We start from the raw sequence: 18,903 nt of genomic DNA on the forward strand, positions 1-18,903 counted from the left end.
ATTTAGGGGTCAGTCACTTGATTGTGAGCTCCTAATAATTAATAATTTTACTTTTTTTTTTTGTTTTCTAAAGATAAGAATTCTGGAAAATAATATATTTCCTTTTGCTTCTTCTCTCTTTATATTAGAAGAAAAGAACCTAGAAGAAATTATGTGTTTCTGTTCATATAATATGATCATTTTCTTAAATAAAATGTTATTTTGTTTTCAGAAGTTTGATTATTTACTTTTGAATCTGCCACATCCTTCCAAATAAATCTCTTGTGTTGCAATTCTCTTCTTCCTGGGACTTTGTTAATATTGATTCTAAAAACAATAGTTTAAAAAAATGAACAAAAAATTTCTCTTATAATTGTGATGTCTATTTTTCATCATCTACTGAATTATTCGTTCAAACAAAACACGTTCACTCGCTTACAGTTAAATATTGCAAATGTGTGAAAAGTCTGACAGATATAAGAGAGGTACTTGGAGACACACGGTGGAGGGTGGAGCATAAAAGCTGGAGTGCACAGGGCACCGTGTAGGCCGAAGCTCAGCATCTGCCATTGCAGACTGTCTGTGGCTTGTTCCTTTTCCAGCACATTCTTATGTAATTATCTGTGATAAACTCCTCTGCAGTCAAGCAACAAAGCCACTTGTCATAGGCCTGGCTTACCGTGCACACGCGGCCTTGAAGTTGCACGAAGCACTCACACACACATTTGGAGAGTGTGCATTCTCACACACCTACTCACATTTGGATTCATACAAACCAAACTTTGGGCTGCAGTGGCAGATGGATTTAGTGTTTCAGAGCCAAGGGATGGAGGGTCTAATCCTCATTTCCAGGTTCACTCTCAGCGGAGTTCAGCAGTCTTCAGTGGTTCTTGCCATGTCCAGCACTTCCACCCCTAACTTCTTTAAGTTCTTTAAGAGCTCTGTGACAAAGAACCTGCTGATACAGTCCTTGTGCAGCCATCAGTGCCACACAAAGCTGTCCTCTACTCTCTGGCTGCGACCACCAATGTCTTTTCAAAGCTCCGACACATAAAAGGCTTGCTTTGTTAACTTTCACCTCGCTTGGAAAATTTTGTTCAAGTTTTGTGTGCACCCTGCATGTGCATTATCATAATAATTACAGTTTTAATATTTGTTTTTCTACAAATTGGAACACAAAAACTTAAAGACAAAACAATGGCCTGGTTTTGAGTTCAAAGAAATGCTCATCTTGCCCCGGTTTTCTTTTATTCACTTCTACATGGGTTTTTGGATCTTCGTTTTGTTGTGTATCATCTTGTCTGATGCCAGCAGAACAGGGGCAGGAACTAACAATCGAGGGGTGTTGTGTAGAAACGTGAAGACTGTGCCAGCAGGATAAGATAAAGTGGAAAACAGAAGAAGGTGGGGGGTTTCATTAGCATAACTAGCAGGACGCCCAAAACCTTTTCTGGTGTGGCATGTTTATGGCTCCACACTTGGCACGAGCACACTCGTTTTACCAGGTTTATTAAGGAAGCACGAGAAGGCACATGCGGTATTAGAAAAGTGTGCGTTTGCATAGCTTTGAGCTTGAATAAGTGTCTACTTTTATCTGTGTTTGGTTGTTTTGTTTGTATGTGTGAGGTCTGAGAAGAGCCATGTGATGCATGGCCTTAGTGGCTGTGTGGGGGCATCTAGCTCAGCTACTTTTACATGTTTGTATTTTGGCTTAAGTGCCCTTTAAAAGCAATGGAATAGAAAGTGCATTCATAAGCCAATCTTCAAGAATGGTCCCGTTTCAGAGGAGCACAGAAAGGGGCTCTTTGTTGTGCTCCGGCTCCTTTCATCTCTTTGAGGTCATTTTTACAGAGCAAACAGGGAGACTCATTACCAACATGCACCTGAGAGGTCAGAACCTGAACTCCCCCTCCTCTGTGTCTCTCTGAACCCCTAGGAAATCCCCCCGCCAAGCTGTGCCACTGCTCGCTGCTAACCCTGGTCCTCACTCGGTTTATTAGCGCAGAACATCTTTTCCAGTGACTGAGCTTGCCCTTATTGTCTACAATGGTCAGGGTCAAGTCAAGGGCGCTCAGCCTAGATTGGAATCATTTGTCACATGGTCCTGTACTGGAGCTGATTTCAGCAGAGGCCAGGGTGAGGTGCACAGCGGTTCCAACACCACCTCTGACACAAGGAGCAGGGGAGGGCAGCCACCGGACTACGCAGATGGCTTCAGCATAATACATAGCAAATGCTTGCCAACAGCCCCTCCTGAATTTCCCCGCTTTCCATTTTTTCCTGCAAATTCAATGTGATTCTCTATAGAAGTCAGAAGTGGATCAGGCTTTTTGGTTTGCAAAGCAACATTCTTTCAGTTCTTAGGGTGCTGCGAGGATGTCAGTCGTTCTTTGACAGTTCAAAATAGCACAAAAATTGACTGTGATAGCAGCTGCACCTTCCAAATAGTGCAGCAAAAAGCAGAAAACACTTTTCATGGCAGAGTATTTATCCCTTCAAGTATGTAAACCATGCAAAGTGTTGCAGTTTTATCCAGAGGCAATGGCAAGTTTTTTCACCCCCTCCACCTTTCTTCATGGTCAGCAAGAGCTTGCATGAACAATGGTTCATGCTGAGGTAGCATGTGGAAAATTACTTTAATACACCATATAGAATGGCTTATTGCTTTGGTCAATGGCAGTGCAGTGAAGATGGTGTATCCTGCCGCTTGGGAAGGTTAGACCTGTCACTGGGCTGCAGTGACTGATACCCAGACCCTGCTTATGAGGTCTGTAATGGGTGTGCACATGTGTGGTGGAGAGCTGACTGACAAGCAAAGTTGTAAAGGTTACATATGACACACACTTTGCCATTAGGCTCTAGATTAGCCCATATATTTTCTTACTTTAACATCTAAGGCTATTTCAAACATGTCACAGTGTTGAGGTGGCACTAAAAGTGCTTCCTTATAAAAAAAAATCAAATAACTTATATTACACAACTCTGAATCAAACAAACATTATGTTTTTAGCAATCTACTAAAGGGAAAAAAAAGTGGAAATACAGGAAAAACAAGGGGAAATGAAAGATTGAGCATCAGGCAATTCTAGTTTGTTTTTCCTTAGAGAGGGCAAGTGTGGGGGTGAAGGTCACAAAGACTAAGCACACAGCTCATAAACAGCACAGCTGGAGGAATCATTGAAATATAGCCCTTTGTTTTCTTGGGGCTGTAATTGGCCCTGGAGCCGTTCCCGCTCTCTCTGTTGCTCTCTGCCTCTCTTTTTGTCTGCACGTGTTTTGCAGCAGCGCAGCGCAGTTTGGAGACCTATTCTGCTCAGGCTAATGACTTTGGGGTGAAAGGGCACACCTGCGGTCACAGAGCCAATACACATTACAATAAATACAGGAAAAACATAAACAAACAAACTGGGAAATAACAGTCATCGCGGCACACCTCCTACCACCAACGTTTTTTTGAATCTCCGGAGCTGTGGCTAATACTGAGATAATATTGTTCAATTTTATCGTTCTTTCTATTAAAGGTAAAGCAATTATCATTTTTTTTACAGTGCAACTAATGAAAGGTCACCAGAAGGTTATGTTTTCACACCACACCAGAGACAGAGAATATACTCTGCTGCAGCTCTGCTGGGTTTCATGTAAAAATTTAATCTCCAAAAGAAAGCCAAAATAATCTAATCAGTCAAATAAAACTTTGGTTCAACTTGGTTAAAAAACTTAGTGTGTCTATTTGTATTCACATATACAAATGTGCATATTTTATTAAAGACCCACTCCAGTGAAAATTGTGTTTTTTGTGTTCTTAACATGGTCTCGTGGCCTTTTTTTCATGATGGAGGACCCAAAGAAAATTCTCCTTAAAATTGTGTTTTTGAGTTGTGAATCTGGAGCAGAGAGAAAAAAAATGTACTTTGAAAAAGCTTGCAATTGTTGATGCTCCCTGCTCCACTAGAATGCATCCACTTGTAGACAAATAGATCTATGTATGCCTGAGTTTCCCTCATCTGGCATCTGGCTCCAAACTGTATGACAGGACACCTCCAACATCGCTCGCCATTTTTGTTGCACCGGTAATGCTGGGTTAGGGTTTTGAGGGGCCGTGAGCTAAAGAGTGTAAATAAATGGATGATGGGAAATGGGGGCAGGCTTACTCCATGCCAACAGTTCCGTCCACAACTCTGAGGCAAATTTCTGTTGAACTACTGTCGCTCTGCAGAACCTGTGTTGACACAGGTCTTTTGATTATGGCTAAAAACAGTAATTTACAATAAGTCAAAAGATGATTGGATTGGGACTTTAAAGTTGTCATTGTCAGTGTAGCTATTGGATTAATGATAAGGCTATTGAGAAATATTAAGACCTTCTGTTTTGAGGATATTGCTTTTGTCATGCTGTAAGTGGTTAAACGCTCTAGTTTTGTGCACTAAAATGTATTTTCCAACATCAGATTCATTCCCATTAGAGCGAGTGTGGTGGAGTCTTTCTTCAAGCTATGACATTGGAAGAGGGTTGTCGCTCCTGCACACTGGAGGCCTGAGATTTGGGAGTAGAGAGAAAAACAGTATCAGATGCAGCCTGAGATAGCGAGGCTTTGCCGTATAATTACCATGTTAACCCAGAAGATTCTCTCTGATCTCTGCAAACACGAGGGTGCAGGCCCCGCCATGCCGGCTTAGGCACTGATCTGTCACACTGCACTGTAGGACACTGGATGTATGTTAGCTTTCTGCAATAGGACTTGGGTGTGATCTGCTCATGCTTTATCTTAAACCCCTCGTGTGCTCTTGTGCACACAGTCTGCACCAGCCACTTACATTTTGAGAGCAAAGAAGTGCAAATTTGCTAAAATAGGACAAAACAGAAATGCAAATATGAAGGGGCTGCATGAATGGTGATGCAGTGTTCGTTGTTTCTGCTTAACATGTATTAAAATGTACTCTTTTACTAATCTCCGCCAGACAAATAAGCAATTTACTTTATTTTAAATGTTATCATTGTATTTGATAATTAGATTTTTTTCCATGTCACATTTTTTTCACTTTTTTTGTTTCTAAACCACACAAAGTGGGAATACATGAGAGATCTGACACTGTTTCCTTTATGGAGTGTTATCCCCTGAATGTGAGGGGAGATTCTGGCTTTGCTTTCTTGCTTTCTAAGCCTTATTGATCTGTGGGCGTTTTTTTTCTTCCATTCTCCAAAGTCACTAAGCTTGCATCAATTCATCTTAATCTGTTTGCTCCTTAAACCCGGAACAAGGCATGTCTTGTTCCTGGTTGTAGGAGTCTCTCGGCTGGCTTCCCTTACGTCCTTCCCAGCCGGGCTTCTCCTGGGTGGCAAAAAGAGGCTTTTCATATCGAATCAAGTGTTATTGAGTTCCCCCACACACCTCTTATATTCCCCCCTTCTTCATTCCCTCCATCTTTTTCTTCTCTCTTCCATCTGTTTTTAACAAAGCATTCCTTTAATGACTCTGGGATTACGGGCCAACCTTTTGCAGCCAGTCTATGGGCTAGCCTGTAATCTGACCTCATTACATCCCTTGTGACAAGCTCCTGGGTCACTACAGAGTGACTACAACTCGTTTGAGAAGCCAAGCTGCACACAAGCCCCCTCACCTTGAGATGACTCGCAGTCATTCAGGGACAGGCATGCCAGGCCACCCTCTCCTCACCACCATACCTGTCTACCAAAGCGTAGGATCCCTTGATCCTGTTTCCTTCCCTTCGTGCCTTCTCCATTACACCACACTCAAAATGAATGGCCGTTTGTAGGGACAGATAAAAACGCATTTGTATGGGTTCAGGCATGTTGGGGGAGCTGATAAGAATGGAGTGGACATGTTGCTTCCCAAACTTCTATTTTAATTAAACAGGGAAAGAAGACCTACATGTGTTTTTCCCCACATCATTTTTACTATCCACAACTGGTGTTTCTTAAACACTATAGATGTTTGATATGGACAAAAGTTTCTTACTTAAAGGTTCTTCTTTTTCAATTACTCTAAAACATTGATGGACATGTCATTATGTCTTTATGCTAACACAATTCCCAGTGAAATATTTTATCAGTAGTGTCTTTTCTTTCTCTTTTCTCAGTCCATCCCCATCCCATGCCCCTCTCCAACTGACTGTGTCTTTTTATTCCACTAGTACTTTCTGGGGCAGGGGATGACAGGAAGTTGGCATGTTATCAGGCCCATGAGCAGGGTTGCAGTGATGCACGGTGCTTGAAAGGACAAGGGAGGCCAGGGTAGGTCCATTACATCACCCCATCAAGACTGATTGGACTCAGGACGGGAGTCTCCGCATGCTTATGGAGTGCTTGGCTTGGCCTGGCCCATATGCTTTCAATATAGGAACAGATGTGCACCACAGACCGTGTGCTCTCACACCCTGCATCCCCCTTCCCTGCCCTCCACTCTGCCTCAAGCCAGCCAGGCTGCCCTGGACCTTGCTCAGCGGGCCTCTACTTTCACAGCTTTAACGGGAATTAAGAAGCATACTGAGATGGTTTGGTGGAGATTACTTTAATTTCAAACGGCTTCCCTCCAGAATTCTTTCAGTTTTACAGATCAAAGAAAAGAGAATGTTGCAGAAAATTGAATTAGAATAAATAAATAGAAGATCAGTTAACAAGTTTAGCATCATATTTGAGCCACAGCATCAAAACGGCCATTGCTTGCATCATCATGCCATTGTAATGTAATGGTTTGCTAAAAACTTACACCTATAACTTACATGAATTCTAAGCATGCCCTTTTGAGAGTAGTTGAAGACAGTCTCAACAAACACTGGGTTCTAAAAATCTGCTCAATTCCTTGAACTGTAACTTTCCAGGGTACTAATCTAATGAGACCTGATGACATCTGAGAGATTCAAGTCCAGTCCACAGAGACCCCACTCCAGAACCCACAGTGGTGATAGGATTTATTGCTTAAGTCCAGCAACAAGGCAGTCCAGGACACAGTTACTCTTATGGACAGTTACTGTGGCCAAAATAAGTAGGCACTTGCTCAAAGTGTGAAGTCTGCTTAGATATATTTTGAACAATGGTGACTGCAAAGCCTTTCGGTGAGATTTATTAGTAATCACAGCCTCTCTCGGTTAAGGGCACATCTGTGTTAGTGTCTGGTTGGGAGCAGGTGGGCAGTGCTCTGCTGTGTTCATGCAGTAATTGGTTTGGACCTCACCCAGTGTTATCATGTGTAAAGGAGTAGTCAGTTATCCCGGTAAAGGGATACCAAGTTCAGGCTGCATGTTTGAGGATCAGGTAAGCTAAGGTCAAGACCGTGTGAGCTTTGGTTTGTCAAAGGGTTGTTGTAGTCTACTTGGTGTCACTAAACTGATTACCCCTCAGTTCGTCTCTATAGGACGAGAAATAGTCTTTTTTTTTTTTTTTTTTTTGTCATCTTGTTCATGTATCATTACTATACAGTGGTGAGGAATAATCAAAAAGGAGAATAGTTGAACGATAAGACAGAATAAAGAGAGCAAAGTGATGTAATGGTGGAGGAAAATGGACAGGAGGCAGCAGGGGTGACTCACAACTCCCCAACAGCATTTCTGTGCTGGTCTCTGTGCCAGAGAAATGCACATACAGCCAATCAGTTCCTGATGTCTCTGGTTGCAATGTCCTAGAAAAGGATCACAGACCTTTCCTGTTGGGTGAGACAAGACCTCCTGGTCTGAATTTTATCAGAGACACGGGCTACGAAATGTAAGAAGCAGGTTAATAGACACTCATCAAACATCTGCCGCTGGGTAGCCGTCCAATAATCTTCTCCCTCGATCTGTTGCCAGCAATTGATGACCACATTTTTCCCCTAAGCCCTCCAACTGCTCTTCCTCCTTCTTATTCTCTCCCTGCTCTCCCCTCTCTTCCTCCTATCTTCTGTTAAACATCCAGGTGTGTTCTCAGCCAGACATGTCTCTATTAGGTTAAATCCAAACACAGATATTTTTTGCACCTCTTGCACCCTTCACGTATACATGCAATAGAATATTTACCTCCTATCTAGGTCTAGAGCTGATGATAAAAAAGTGTGCTGAAACTCAAAAAAGAAGTGAAATCTCCCTCTAAAAATATATGGTCAGCAGTTGTCTACTTTCAAACCACTTTCATTTTGCACTGCTTGAAAAGATTGATGTCTTTGTTTCTGTATTCTGGATTGAAAAAAGCCAAAAATCTTTCTATTTTCTTTTATTTTGTGTACCTCATATTTGTAACTATTTAATCTCTAACAAACCTCCTATTAAATGCTCCCCAAAGTACTTAATTACATTTTGTAGTGACTATTTTCAGCATTCCAGGTTGTGTTACTCTTGTCTAATCGCTCTTCTAACGACTTGAACCACAAATCTCCTGTGGAAATCGCATGGATCCTCCATTATTGACTGTTTTCTCAACCAGGTTCAAAGGGCAAGTAGAAACTAAGTGTCTTTTTTTGCCCAGTTATTTATGACTATTCCCCCAAAAGTTATTTTTCTTTATGTGATTGCAGAGTGGTGTGTTAAATCTGACGGGTCGTGAGATTACTCAGCTGGCCGTCAAGTGCATATGGTCAATTTGCCATGATGAGAGGAACTGAATCTCACAGCCGCTGGAATCCCTCACTGAAATCCCTCTGGGGAAGTCCCCAGTGTGCACACAATTTGTGCACATGCGATGTCGGAGGACACCAATGTGGTAGTCATTTTGAGCGCCAAAAATCAAATGGCGCTTCAATTGTTTCCACATTTCTTAAAATAATATTATGAGAGGGGAAGAGAGATTGGAGGGCCGGGCAATCAGACACGTTCTGTTCAATGAGCTTTCTATGGGAGGAGAAATAATGGGGTCAAGAGATGAAAGGTGAGACATGTGTGTGAACAGTTCTTGAGTTCAGCTTTGGGACAGTGCCACTTTTTCTGATTTCTTAACATAACGTACTGCTGTCAAACGTTGCCTTTTACTCCTTGCAGCAATTAGTGCAATTGGGCTTATTAACTTTGGAATTACCACAAAAAATGGGAGAAGGGTCAGCGAGGAAAACTGTAGCATACCAAGCACATGCTGGAGTAGTTTGGCAAATATCAATTGAGAATTCACTCAGTGAAATATATTATGATCATTAAAAGATCACTACTGCTAGTGAATATTGGCTCAAGGAGGTTTTGTTTTTTGTGTGTGTGTGCTTTTGCTCGAGAATGGGAGTGGTCACCTGGAAAAGATTTATTCATAAGAACTGATCCTTTTTCTGCGACGCAACCATGCTAGACATGGGGAGTGTCGAATGCAGGCTGGTACTTGTGTCCAAGTCTCAGAGGGAATTCAGGACTTGTAGAATGGCTAAATGGGCGTTTCCTGTGTTCACACTTGAGCTCTGCCCAGCCATGCTGAACATCCTGGCCTTCATCTCTTCCCATGGCCATCATCTAGTCTCTCCCAGCAACAGGGTAATGAAGTGAGGACAACTACGGTTAATGCTGCGCTGATAGAGTTCAAATAATAGACAGGCCTGCCTCTTTAGATTATAATTGACTACAGCTGTTGAGCCACAAATCAGGAATGCAAAAGCGACCTTTCGGGCTTTTATGTTGAAAGTTCAAATGAATTTCTGGGATTTTTCAGGACATTATTTATTCACAACTTAACTTGTATTTCATATTGAGTCATTCCAGAATGTTGAGACATTTTATTTGTATTTTTTAAAGATTTAAAAAAAACTTTTTTGGCTAAATTTTCTGATAAAAAATGATTTTTCTTAATTGGTTTCATTTTTTTCTTACAAATGCAGAAGTATGGTTTTGTTAGCAAATGTACTCTTTAAATTAAACTCCACAATCTCACCAAAAAATGTGTTTAAAGAAATCCCCTTTTTGGCATATATTTTACATACATTCTGTATTTTAGAAACTCAAAGGTACACTCATTGGTGAATCACTTTAAATTACTTATCAGTATTAAATTCTTACTCAGCTTGTTTCTTTAAGCCCTTTTAACACATTATATCTAACCACAGCATGCATGGATGCAGCAGCCTCTGTGATGCTCACTTCTAATGTCTGAAGTTCTCCTTTTTTCTGCCTATTTTTGTTTATGTTCGGAGGTGGGAAGAGTAAATCCACCTTTCCTTTTATTACAGTAATTGCACAGGGCTGGCTCTACATTTCTAGCCTAAATTTCCCCTGATCTTTTTTGTGAGCAGGCGATTCCAGCACTTTGTCCCAACAAAACCCTATTCCACTCACAGCGTAGCAAGAGCGTAGGTGGCAGTGCACCACATACAGGATACGGCATGTGTTTGGTGGGGGTTCATGGATGTGCAAAATTTGTAGGAACTCGTTAAATTTGCATTCATAGATGAGATTGCAACAGTTAGTCCCTGCAGGGATGGAATATTTGCAAAAAGTATGAAAACATTGTTTTATTCCGTTAACATGGCAATGCTGTGCAGGGTTTACTACGTTGGAGAGTGATTTCTCTTGCTTACAGAAATAAAAAAAAAATATTTGCAGTCACTAACAAACATGTTTGCTGTAATCTTGGTCTCAGGCTTACTGAGCCTTTAATGAGGAACTTTTTGTCATGATAGATCTTCCTCTCATCCTCAAAAAATGAAATTCCTTCAGTCAGCACTCGGCACTTCTCGGCACAGAGGCTTGTAGCTGCAGAAATCCACAAGCCCAGAGATTCAGAGGTGCATTACCGCTATATTTGAGGCTCGGCTAGCATTCCACATTCAAATGGCTTCTTCTTGGGCCACATGATTTGCCACACTCTTAACTCTTAATGCCAAGAACCGTCTGACTTCTGACATCTGCCATCTTTAAGCACTTTGCCTTATGCTGCCTTTTTCTCAAATTACTTTTTCCTGTCTGTCTTCTTTCTCAGTTTCATTTGCTTCTCTCCTTTGTGTTCCCAGTCAGCAATGGCTTACAGCTGAAGCTGATTCAGGCATGGAGGGGATCAGATGATTTCAGCTGGAAAAACTGCATTCTTTTTTGCATATTGCTTTGAACCCTGCTTTTATCCAGTTGCCTATTTTACAGTAATACCCTTTAACAAAAAGACCACAATAGAGAAAAAAAAAAAAAACTCTATACAGACCCCATCTGGTTCAGCAGTGCATCAAATATCACGACAATGTTTTCTAATTAGCACCCAAATATAAAAAGAAAACTAAGCTTATTTAATAGAAAATATGTTTTTAATGAAAGGCCACTTTTTGTTTGAAAAAATAATATACCTTTATTACTTCTATTATTTCTATGTCTATATAATAAAACTTTAAGCAATTATAAATTATTTTTAAATAATAAACTTTACATTTCGCAAGTCAAAGTGAATCTAGTATGTGTGTCTGCCAAGTCCCACGAGGTTGCAAGGTGAACACGAATGGGTAATGGGCGTTTCTCGCCATTCACTCTTGATCTCTGCCCAACCATGCTGAACCCCTCCAGCCTTCCCGTCTTCTCAGGGTCATCGTCTCCATCTCCATCCCCAGCAGCAGAGTAATGGAGTGGGAAACATTAGGGTCACAGTGGCTAATGCGAAGCTAATGGTGATCAGACACCCAGCCCACCTCCACCTATTGAGTCCTCAAATAAATGGAAGGCTGTTAAAGGACGATCGGCAAAGAGAGTCCCAGCAGCAGCGATTTTACTGCTATTAGAATGGAAAGTGTTTGCTATGTGTTCATATGACTATTCAAATGTCTAAAATTCTGACTAGGAAATATATATATATATATATATATTTACTTATTATTTATTAACCTTTATTTTATTAGGTTAAAAGCCCATTGAAATCAAGATCTCTTTTGCAAGAGGTCACCAGCACACGCTACAAAACCAGTAACAATGTAAAAAAGTAAGATTGTAATTATTTCCATTTAAAATGTAAAATTAAAGAACAGCAAAGTAACGTAGCGTTAAAAAAATTCAAAAAATATACCTTTTTTAATCAAAACTTTTAGTTTTGCTAAAATAATCAGTTTCTTATTTTCAACTTTAGCAGTATATATTTTTACCGTAGCCACATTCTTTACATATATCTATTCTATGAATCATATATACTATGTGTGGTCTTTCTACTGTTGAGCCCACCTTTTCCCTGCCTGCTGTAGCCTGTCTGGATCTGGCTCCAGTTAGCCAGGAACTTTAAAAAGAAGGCTTTTATTTTTTATTCCAGATAGGGGTGTGAGCCATGTCGGCCCGACCTGTATTGATCGTTAGTGAGAGGATGCTGAGTGGGGAAGAAGGACTATTTGCTTTAAAGTTCAACAGCTCTTCGCCGCTGTTAGTGTTGCAGCCACAGGAGAAATCAATATCTGGATAGGACCTGTGTCACGAGTCATTCTCTCCGTTTAGAAACATCATAATACTGTTCTAACACAGCTACCCTTCAGCTGATGCTTGTTTTTTCTGATTTTTTTCTTTTCTGCAACCTATCAACTTTGTTGCAGTGTTCTCTTTTTGCATTTCTTACTGTAAGCAGGGCTGTAGCCCGATTCTCTGGTCTGGAATCAGTGCAAATGGTAATTAGAGATGATGCTCGTGGCTGAAAGGGGAAGATAGAGAAAAAACAGAGCCGAATAAAAGGCAAACAATAATTTGCAATAAAGGTAGGTGTCACAAGGCAGCTGATTATGTAAAGAACACTGCAAAGGTGTCAAAACGTGTGTTTGTGTGCATGCTTTTTCTGCGTTTTTTTTTTTTTTTTTTTTTGCAGAATAAATATATAATAAAAGGCGCTCATTGCCTCTCTTGGCTGCGGTTCAAGTGCTGAAGGGAACGAAAGAAAAAGGGCTCAATTGTTTCTAGTTCAAGGTGTGTAATGCACAGAGGCGTACATACATAATGGGGTATTGTCAAGGGGTTAGTGCGAGGATATTAATGCCCTGGTTTGTCCATGCTTTTTGGTGCAGTGTTGCTCCCCGAAGGGAACTGTGAGAGTCGGCTGCTCTAACTACTCTACCTCCTCCACACCCTCTTCCCCAAAGGCCCTGACTAGAGGTCACTCTGTTTAGCACAAGACAAAGCCCATTTTTGCCGTGATATACCAAATCCTCTCATCTCCTCTCTTCCTCTTTTTTTCCCTTTCCGTTCCTCTGTTCTCCTGGTAAACATAAATTGCCTGCTTCATTGTGTCCCGAGTGTTCTCCCTCTTTTTAAACCTTCTCTGTATCTTTGCTCATCCCTAAGTGTAATCCTGCTCTATATGCATATGCATGGCTGCTCTATGGCTGTGCATACATTAGCATCACACTCCCACCCCTTTGCTGCCACCCACCCTCTTCTAACCAACACTTCAGCCATTGCCAATGCACTCCCCACCACCCCATGCATAGCCTCCCAATGAACCTGTTTATGTTTGAACATTTTCACTGGCATTTGAACTCATCCCATCGATTTCTGTATGACGAGAGGTTGCGAGGCAGTTCCTTAAAGGGGTTGAAATCGACCATCTAAATATTTGACTAAGAGGTCAACGGGATCGCGCCGAGCCCGAGCGCCAAATTCTCACTGAGACGCAGTGCGAGAGAATGGAGGAAGTGGCTGTGTATCGCCGACAGGAACAGGGCTGGAGGGGAGATGTGCAGCAGGAAGCAGACAAGAGAGCAGAGCTGAACACTAAATGCAGATCCCCATCTCTCCATAAGAGGGCGCCCCTGGACAATCCATCCTGAAACTTTAAAGTATCCATTTATCTGTCTGTCTGTCTTCCATTTTTAAGCCACTATACTTTGCACTGATCACCTTGAATTTTAACTGAGCTGTCAGCAACATAAGAAAAAAAATCTAAAACCATTATTCCTTTTGTATTGTTAATTCACCTTTTCTCTCCAGATAAAATTTGTTACAGAGATAAAGCTGAATGGAGACCAACCCAAGATAAAACTGAAATTTAGTTAATCTAATTGAAAATCTATTAAATGATTATTTCTTTCCAAATTGCAAAAATAAGCGAGTGGATCTGTCACTTTGTTCCCCGTCCCTTTCTTTCTACCCTCTTGTCACATTCCAGCTTTTCATCCACACTTTATTTCAACCTATTCAATGTGATAAGAGTTCCAAATTAGACAGTAGGATATGCAGATATTTAGATATTCCACACCCAACATGTCAACTTTGGCATTAGTTTCAGGGCATCCGAAAGGGGAATCATATACCTGGATTTTTCCTTTTTGAAAAAAAAAAAAATCTCTATAAGACAAGCGTATATCCTTAGCAGTGAACAATGTATGTTTTTGGCCGTTTTATAATCACTTCCATGAACATCTGAATTTGTTAACAAAGCAGAAATGTTGTCGGATTGCACTGCAGTTTACCTCCACAAAATAAAAAAAATGAAAAAAAGCTTTTCTTGATTATAAAGATATTTCTGACCCTTTAATTCTTTTTCTGTTCAATCCCATCAAGAAGCAGCCTTTCTAACATCATTTTTTTTCTTCCACTGCAGTATAGTGCTGTTGTGTCACTGTGCTGACTGTTGTCAAGGGGTTGTGAGCTCATGATGCCAGATGTCACAGTAAACTCTGAGATTCATGCTAAAGGCTGTTTTGATGCAGATGATTTAGATGAAACATCACAGCACATTATTTTACTTGCCATAATGCGGATCCTTCAACCATCCATCTGTTCATATAGCATCCCTCTTTCTTTGTATCTCCCTTTTTCTCCATTCATATATACAGTATATATATATTATGCAAAGTTAGATGTTTTTTTTTTTTTTTCAAATATACNNNCACACACTTTTTTTAACAAATCAGCAGCTTTTTTAAGCACTTACAGATGTGCCGAAATTAATGAAGAAAAAAAATGGAAATTTAAAATTATACAAATGGATTTTCTGCTTGCTTTAGATGTATTATATGTAATAATATATCATATATAGAAATACATACATGCATATATATATGTAGATAATATAATATGTAAATGCTGCATCAAGTTCCTGGAGTCGAGTTGTGTTGAATGAATCAGACTATAACACTGTATATTTAGGCAATAATTTATCAACAAACTTTTATTGGTTTAATTTATGGGAAAGCAATTTTCACTACCAACACCGCGGTAAACATCGTTAATCAAAATACATTATTATAATGAAGCTGTTTTAAAATGTTTATTAAAGGAAATAAAAAGGGGTTACCCTTGCCTTGTGCTGCCTTTTGGTGTCGGGATAATTAACGGCTGGACTGAAGGTTTCCTTTGACGCTGCTGATGGGGAGACGGCGGCAGAGCAAGGATATGTGGACGATCATTTCAGCAATTGCTTGGCTTAACCTTTAGTGATGTGTCATAGCAGATGTAGCATCTCACCGATGCTCTATGTCTACACAAATATCAAGAAAACAAACGATATATTTTAATATAAAATACTGATTTTGAAACTTTTGGGATATAGAATACGTGTGTCTACAGTGAAAATGTAGAAAAAGGGGATCATCTTTATTTATTTATATTTTTATGGTAGTGTATATTTTTTGCGCCAAAGTACTTTAGAACTATTTTGACAGCATTGGTGAGCAGAGATAAATTCTTCATCCCTGGAAACTGCAACATCAAAGCAAATATGTGCACGTTGTTTGCTTTTTTTTAACTTAGCATATGAAATGTGACAGAAAATACTGTATTTGTGTTGTTTCAGTTGCTGTCCACTTCCAGCCAGCCGTCAAACTGCCTTCACGTCCCCTCATCAATGAAGCTTCGACATACTTGGTGTCCTTCTCGTCTTTGCTCTTTAGCAGCAGCAAGCGATTGGGAATCACTCACCACCGCCACCTCTCCAAGTGTTATTTGTTAATGAAGGCCAAGGTGTCAGGTGATAAATATGGTCTAAGAGGAATGGCACATGTAAGTGATCTCATTTAGGAGTATTACATTTAAATTTATTGGGGTGCTTAGCGGGGACAGAAGGGCCATGACTCCGAGAAAGAGGGGAAGGGTGAGGGGTGCATAAGACTGACTTATAATAGACAGTGTGGTTGGGCAATGGAGCAATTGCAGGAAATTTCTAGTTTTACGTGTCACTGGTTGTCAGTGACTTAAGGATGCCACGAGGATGCTCATGTTCAATTTTATTGTTTCACATCTTTTTAAAAATAATACCATATTTTTTCTTTAAAACTGTATTAAAATGTACATTTTTTACTGAAATGTAAATACCAACGATCATTTCCATTATAAAACAGTTTGGGTAAATTTATGGAAAGAAGAATAAAAAGGAGCCTGTTTATTTAACATGTACAGATTTGCGTAAGGAGCTGTCTGTGGAACAGTCTTAACTCGGTTCGAGACTTCCTCTCTGCGTATAATCCCTGCATAAGAGAAGCAGAGCTTTGCAGGAGTGAGCTGCCGACTTGCACGGTTCACGGTTAATTTATGTTCAGTTTTGTTACAGTAACTACACTCATACTGTGCAGTCAGCCATTCAGGAGAGTCCTACAATCGCTGTAATATTGGCAGAGTGCGGCAACAAGGAATACAAAACCTGCACTACCTCCAACTGGTTGACATGATCTGAATTGCAGGAGATGAACAGGATTTTCAATCCATTTCTTGGCTGTAGTGCATTTAGTAAATACGGCGGCTGGTTGGTAAGAGGGATGTTGACAGAAAATCAAAAGCAATGTAGGAGCAACATCCTATAATGGAGACTTAGCTCTACTTTACACTCCTCTTACAAAGATCTACAATTTGAAAATAATCAATCCCTTCATAAGAGCTTGTTATTTTCTCCTATAATAAGAGCAGCAGCTTTTCATCATTTCTGCATAGCTTTGATTGTGTTTACACTTGCAATATAGGCATTCACAGCATGAGTGCAAATTGAATGAGAGAACATGGTAGTTTTTTTTTTTTTTTTTTGAATCCTCCTCTTGTCTTTTACCTCTGCTGAATGCGCTTTGCTTTTGTCAGATGTCACAGAAGATGGAAAGAAAACCCTCATGGGGTAATAAAGGCTCACTACGAAGGTGGCTCAGTGTGGCACAGAGCAGCAGGGTACAGAAATCTTCTCTTCTCAGTTACCAGCAGAATAGTCTGAGATAAGTCAAAATCTTTTTCTCACTTGTAAAGTAGAAAAATCTCAAACATCAATTAAATTCCTAAATTTGAAGTTATTGGGAATCGTTAAATCATGAAAGGTTAATATTGACGTGCAATATTTCCCTGCTATGAATAAATCACATTTTGCTGCACTGATTGCGTCTTTTGCAAGGCCTTGCCTATGGTGCCGCATCTATTAAGCCCTGTTACGTTTCTTCTCACAAATGACCGTTTAACCGTCTTTCCGCACCCTGACGCATCGCCTGTTATTACAGCCATTGTCTCTCTTTCTGTTGCATACGTGTGAGGCTGGGCCCTTTAATATGCGGAGAGCTTTTCCTAGGCTTTCCTACGGGCATACTGGTCTGTGTTTACTGCTCCGTCAGAATGCTTTCTTTCCACAAGTTTGACATGCCTTTTTGTTGCCATGGTAAGCCCTTCCTTAAAATATATTTTTTTTGCTCTTGGCCTGGATGTTTTTTTATCTCTGTGGTTTAGAGCCTGTTGCCCCCGGGGCAAGATTTAAATGTGTGTGGGTCTTCAAGGATTTTTGTGCAGAAAAGCCATTTGGAATGCAGCCTTACCACCATACAAGTGCGACCGAATTGTGTCATTTCAGGTTTCTGAGCCATCGCTGGAACCAAAGGAAAGTCCAAAGAAGGGAAAAACACGACACAAAAGCTGATGAAAATGGACCAGATTGGATTATGTCAGACTTGGCATGTGCCTCGTTATGAGGGAAGTCTTCGTTCTGTCTTATCACTCTCTGCTTTTACAGCTAAATGAATAAAAAAAATAAAAATAAAAAAAGAGGAAAGCACAGCTCGACTTATTGAAAAACAACAGCCAGATCGTAACTGTAAATACTCGCTTAAAGTTGTGTGGGCTCCACTTTATTTTGAGTAGTGAGAGGAGGAGAAAACCCATCCATTTCAGTGCAAAAGGTACAAAAAATGTCAATCTATCTAGATCCTTTTAAATAGGTGTCCTAGATGCGAATGTCAACTTGTTAGCCAAAAACCTTTCATTCTGAATTTCAACCTGAGGATCTCCATGTGGGACTTTGACTGTTTGGAGCCACAGCAGCAAGGACATGTGGGTTTTTTAAAAAGAAAATTCTTTGCACGGATTTATAGATTTTCCACACCTTACATAATAAAATTTAGCCAAATCTTAACCTCGGAAATATGATGAAAACAGTAGCTGCCAGCTACATGATCGTGTACCTGTCAGAAGAGACACAATTTTAAAATCCTCTTTTTCTAGTTTTCTTATTTTTGCATCACTTTGAATTGCCTCATCTGAGCCCTCCTGTCACCAGGAACAACAAGGCTGTTTGTAGTGTTCAACAGGTAATCAAGACTGATTAAGCATTGAGCATCACTTAATTGCATTAGATCTCAGAAGCATCCTTTAACAAGTATAACTGTAAACAGATTTAGTGTCTCGAGTGTGTTTGCAGTTTCTCATTTCAGAGGAAAAGTGTTTTCTTTTCCAGCAGCAAACATGATTTATGTTTATATTTGCAGCAGAATTTACTGAAGTTTCATGAAATCAAAAGACAAATGACAAATATATTATATCTGGAAAAACTAGGCCCAATAGAGTGGCTTAAACGTCCGATGTCTTCACTCTATGCCATGTCCGATCTCTTTCTGCACTACACTTCCGCCTTGTAAGTGTGCTGTGACATGTCCTGAAGTCCTTGTTTAGCACCTCCCTTTGTGTGTCCAGGGTGTGAACTGATACCTAGTGTCATCTCAAGTCAGGGTTAACACAACAGCATGGGAGAAGTAGCTGACATTGTACATAAACAAATAGGCCTTGAGGGTGAGCCAAAGTAGGCACCACCACAGTGGGGAAAGAGAAATGGAAAAACTGAGGG

The 18,903-nt window shown here is 40.3% G+C and overlaps 1 long non-coding RNA gene across 2 annotated transcripts in view; it reads left to right on the forward strand.

Annotated features, from left to right (window-relative positions):
* The window catches only part of LOC112148913, a 40,602-nt gene extending 22,783 nt beyond the window's left edge, over positions 1-17,819 (forward strand). For both annotated transcript variants that reach the window (XR_004948450.1, XR_002919713.2), the window contains 2 exons: positions 15,619-15,824; positions 17,638-17,819. This is a non-coding gene — a long non-coding RNA (uncharacterized LOC112148913). The remainder of the gene's footprint in view (positions 1-15,618; positions 15,825-17,637) is intronic.
* The last annotated feature ends 1,084 nt before the right edge of the window (positions 17,820-18,903 follow it).

This window comes from Oryzias melastigma, linkage group LG9 (genome assembly GCF_002922805.2).
Source record: "Oryzias melastigma strain HK-1 linkage group LG9, ASM292280v2, whole genome shotgun sequence".
Taxonomy (NCBI): Eukaryota; Metazoa; Chordata; class Actinopteri; order Beloniformes; family Adrianichthyidae; genus Oryzias; species Oryzias melastigma.